The sequence below is a fragment of the Pieris brassicae genome, unplaced genomic scaffold, assembly GCF_905147105.1.
Source record: "Pieris brassicae unplaced genomic scaffold, ilPieBrab1.1, whole genome shotgun sequence".
Taxonomy (NCBI): Eukaryota; Metazoa; Arthropoda; class Insecta; order Lepidoptera; family Pieridae; genus Pieris; species Pieris brassicae.
In genome coordinates this window covers 1-5,000 of record NW_025576156.1, presented here as the reverse complement: position 1 = coordinate 5,000, position 5,000 = coordinate 1, and the positions used below count along the sequence as shown (strand labels likewise).

At 53.0% G+C, this 5,000-nt stretch overlaps 2 non-coding genes across 2 annotated transcripts; both read left to right on the top strand.

Annotated features, from left to right (window-relative positions):
- The first annotated feature begins 599 nt into the window (after positions 1-599).
- LOC123719628 lies at positions 600-2,517 on the top strand. Its single transcript, XR_006755693.1, has one exon. It is a non-coding gene; the product is annotated as a small subunit ribosomal RNA (ribosomal RNA).
- A 352-nt stretch (positions 2,518-2,869) lies between these two features.
- On the top strand, positions 2,870-3,026 carry LOC123719625. Its single transcript, XR_006755690.1, has one exon. It is a non-coding gene; the product is annotated as a 5.8S ribosomal RNA (ribosomal RNA).
- The last annotated feature ends 1,974 nt before the right edge of the window (positions 3,027-5,000 follow it).

Genomic DNA, 5,000 nt, shown 5'->3' with positions numbered 1-5,000 from the left:
ACGCTTCTAGGCACACCTCAACGCAGGGCGCCTAGCGTGTTCGACACGTGCGCGGTCGCCACGGCGACCGTATATGTAAAGAATGTATAAAAGAGGACGCACACGCGCCCATCGTCGAAACGGTGTGCGCAGCGTCGTGTTGGAATTTATCCCTCAAGCTCCGGGCGTTGATCGTATCTAGTGCGAATCATGCGTGTGTGTGCGCATGTAATTGCCAGCCGAGTTTTAATATGTTTACAATAACGTATTGAATAAAAATTGAGAAGTTGCGTTTAGATGAATGTTCAATTTTCAAATTGTCACAACATCGATTCCCGCCCGCGGGGTCGTGTTCGTTGCAGTTTTATGTCCCTCACAGTGGTCGAGCATCGTTGTACATCACCTCGTTGCGAGATCGTGACGGGACGGCCGCTCGTAGACCGGTCAAAGTTAGTCTATCGATATGAAGCGCGAACGTCGCGTCGCGTGCAAATTCGACGCGTTACGTTCACGCGTGTCGAGAAGGCGCGCGCGCAAGCGCGCGCCCCTCGACGCCGCCGAGCCAGCGGCTCGCCGAAGCCGCGTGACCGCGGTGTAGGCGTGTCGTTTGCGTAAGCAGCTCCCTGGTTGATCCTGCCAGTAGTTATATGCTTGTCTCAAAGATTAAGCCATGCATGTCTCAGTGCAAGCCGTATTAAGGCGATACCGCGAATGGCTCAATATATCAGTTTTGGTTCCTTAGATCTTACTCAGTTACTTGGATAACTGTGGTAATTCTAGAGCTAATACATGCAATCAGAACTCTGACCAGTGATGGGATGAGTGCTTTTATTAGATCAAAACCAATCGGCGGAGGGCCATGCGTCCGAAGTCGTTAATTTTTGATGAATCTGGATAACTTTTGCCGATCGCCACGGTCCAGTACCGGCGACGCATCTTTCAAATGTCTGCCTTATCAACTTTCGATGGTAGTTTCTGCGACTACCATGGTTGTCACGGGTAACGGGGAATCAGGGTTCGATTCCCGGAGAGGGAGCCTGAGAAACGGCTACCACCATCCAAGGAAGGCAGCAGGCGCGCAAATTACCCACTCCCGGCACGGGGGAGGTAGTGACGAAAAATAACGATACGGGACTCTTACGAGGCCTCGTAATCGGAATGAGTACACTTTAAATATTTTAACGAGGAACAATTGGAGGGCAAGTCTGGTGCCAGCAGCCGCGGTAATTCCAGCTCCAATAGCGTATACTAAAATTGTTGCGGTTAAAAAGCTCGTAGTTGCATTTGTGCGCCGCGCTGTCGGTGCACCGCATCCGCGGTGATACTGACACGGTCTGCGGAGCATATCGTCGGTGAGCCGGCGGTAAAACGCCGGTTCAATATCAAAATCCTATCGCGGTGCTCTTCGGTGAGTGTCGAGGTGGGCCGACAATTTTACTTTGAACAAATTAGAGTGCTCAAAGCGGGCTCAAAATGCCGCTTGAATATTTCGTGCATGGAATAATAGAATATGATCTCGGTTCTATTTTGTTGGTTTTCAGAACTCCGAGGTAATGATTAATAGGGATAACTGGGGGCATTCGTATTGCGACGTTAGAGGTGAAATTCTTGGATCGTCGCAAGACGAACATCAGCGAAAGCATTTGCCAAAGGTGTTTTCATCAATCAAGAACGAAAGTTAGAGGTTCGAAGGCGATTAGATACCGCCCTAGTTCTAACCGTAAATATGTCATCTAGCGATCCGCCGACGTTACTACAATGGCTCGGCGGGCAGCTTCCGGGAAACCAAAGATTTTGGACTCCGGGGGGGAGTATGGTTGCAAAGCTGAAACTTAAAGGAATTGACGGAAGGGCACCACCAGGAGTGGAGCCTGCGGCTTAATTTGACTCAACACGGGAAATCTCACCAGGCCCGGACACCGGAAGGATTGACAGATTAACAGCTCTTTCTTGATTCGGTGGGTGGTGTGGTGCATGGCCGTTCTTAGTTGGTGGAGCGATTTGTCTGGTTAATTCCGGTAACGAACGAGACTCTAGCCTGCTAAATAGGCGTCGTCATTCAAGGTGGGCGCGACTCTCGGGGAGCGCAACTCACTGGCGACGTATTAAAATTCTTCTTAGAGGGACCGGCGGCTTCGAGCCGCACGAGATTGAGCAATAACAGGTCTGTGATGCCCTTAGATGTCCTGGGCCGCACGCGCGCTACACTGAAGGAATCAACATGTTCTCCCTGGCCTAGAGGCCCGGGGCAACCCGTTGAAACTCCTTCGTGCTGGGGATTGGGGTTTGCAATTATCCCCCATAAACGAGGAATTCCTAGTAAGCGCGAGTCATAAGCTCGCGTTGATTACGTCCCTGCCCCTTTGTACACACCGCCCCGTCGCTACTACCGATTGAATGATTTAGTGAGGTCTTCGGACCGACACGCGGTGGCCTCACGGCCGTCGGCGTTGCTGGGAAGTTGACCAAACTTGATCATTTAGAGGAAGTAAAAGTCGTAACAAGGTTTCCGTAGGGGAACCTGCGGAAGGATCATTAACGTTGGTTTTTTCTTTTTGTTTTGTTGTTGTCAAAGACTCGCAAAAAAAGAAAAAAATACAAAAACACGTGAATGATACGAATCAAAATCGAATCCGAGACGGTTGACTCTCTCTCTCGTCGATTCGCGACGTGTGCGTTGCGACACGCTTTGATTAGCGTTCGCTATCGCCTATTGATACTTTGAAATAATATTTTAATTTTTGTGTACAACCACGCAAATAAAAGAGATTTTCTTTCTTTTCATTTGTCGTACACGTTAATGATAAGTATTATTTTCAAATTTTTTTGTTTAATTTTTTCGCACCTTTTATATTTTCTCATACAAAAACACACACAAAAACAAAACGATTACCCTGAACGGTGGATCACTTGGCTCGCGGGTCGATGAAGAACGCAGTTAACTGCGCGTCATAGTGTGAACTGCAGGACACATTTGAACATCGACATTTCGAACGCACATTGCGGTCCGTGGAGAAATATCCAGGACCACTCCTGTCTGAGGGCCGGCTGCATAAAAACAAAAAGCCACACTGTTCGCGTGACGAGCGGCGATCGCTGCGACTCCGGTCGTAGCCGCCGCATCTCTGTCGCGCGTGCAATTGACGGTTTCGCTAGGCCGCCGAGCGGCCGAACGATCCGTTCGAATATATGTTCGATTACGACTCGTCATCCGTATTGGCCGTGTTAAGCCACGTCTATACGATACTTTTGTCGCACAAATAAATTCTCCCCCGCCGCACCGTGTCTCCCGCGGCACGGTGTGCGCGTCGAGTCTTTACGCACACGACAACGACAACGACGACAACGACGTTCGCGTTTACGCGTCGCGCGTGTTTGCTCGCATCGTCCCGGTCCCGCATGGCGATCGCGCGACGGTCGGCGCCGGTGCGCGCGTCGACGTGTCTCGACGCTGTCGTTGAAAGTTGTCGCGTTCGGCTCAGTTTCTCTTACTCTCGCGAGAGGAAGCGAAACGCGCGCGCCCGCTGCTCTAGCGGGTTGCGCCCAGTGTGTGCGGTGTTTGTGCAATTGTAGTGTGTACGAAATTATTGTGACGTGTGTTCTTAAAACGGACGGAACGATGCCGTCGTTAACGAACAACAACAGAAGAACCGCTTGGTGTGGTGTGCGATTGATTGATTTCGCGCAACGCGACATCTATGTGTCGCCACCACCACGCTGTTCGCAAGGTGCCGCGCCGCTTTCGTGCGAGCGCATATAATGTAGGCGGACTCGACGTCCGGAGGGCGCGTGGCGTCGTCGACGCGCTTGTAAAAATAGCGTGTCGCGTACGCCCGTTGCGCCGACGGATATCGCGTCTGCCTCACACCTTTTTATCGTTGGCCTCAGATCAGGGAGGATCACCCGCCCGAATTTAAGCATATTAGTAAGCGGAGGAAAAGAAACTAACCAGGATTCCCTTAGTAGCTGCGAGCGAACAGGGATGAGCCCAGCACTGAATCCCGCGGTCGTCTCGGTCGCGGGAGATGTGGTGTTCGGGAGGTTCCGCTTTCTCGCGGACTCCGCTACCCGTCCAAGTTCGTCTTGAACGGGGCCGTTTTCCCCGCAGAGGGTGCCAGGCCCGTAGCGACGGGGCGAGTCTGCGAGAGGGACACTCCTAAGAGTCGGGTTGCTTGAGAGTGCAGCCCTAAGTGGGTGGTAAACCTCCATCTAAGGCTAAATATCACCGCGAGACCGATAGCGAACAAGTACCGTGAGGGAAAGTTGAAAAAGAACTTTGAAGAGAGAGTTCAAGAGTACGTGAAACCGTTCAGGGGTAAACCCTGCGAAACTCGAATGAACGAACGGAGAGATTCATCGTCATTCCGCGGCGTACTAGCCCGCGCCTCGATGCGCGCTGCGTTTCGGCGCGCGCGCACGGGTCGGGCGTGTCGACGTCCGCGGACGGCGTGCACTTCTCTCTCAGTACACAAATACATCGCGACCCCGTTCGAACTCCACTGTCTAAGCGCGGTCCGGGAGCCGAGCGGCGGCGTCTCAACAACGTCAGCCGTTCAGACCGCGACCGTGGCCGACAGTAGTCGGACGGTAGTTTTCGACTAGAATCGCGCACAGGCGCCTCGCGCGCGTCAGGCCCGACGCAAGTGTTCGTGTCGTCGCCCGTTTCCTCGCCTATGTGCGGACGCGGGCGCGGCGCCGCTGTCGTCGCAGCCGGCACAGTCTCTGACCGTGCGCGTATCTGTCGGCGATGTTTCAGTTTCGGGGCACTCGCAGGACCGCGTCTTGAAACACGGACCAAGGAGTCTAGCATGTGTGCGAGTCATTGAGTTTTTCATTCATTTGATTAACAGACAAAACTGAGAGGGCGCAACGAAAGTGAAGGCGCGCGCTAAGCCGCGCGCTCAGAGGGGGGATGGAGCGTCGCGCCGCAAGGACGCGCTCCTCGCACCCCCGAGGCGTCTCGTTCCCAATCCGTGAATGCAGGCGCGCTCTGAGCACAGATGCTGGGACCCGAAAGATGG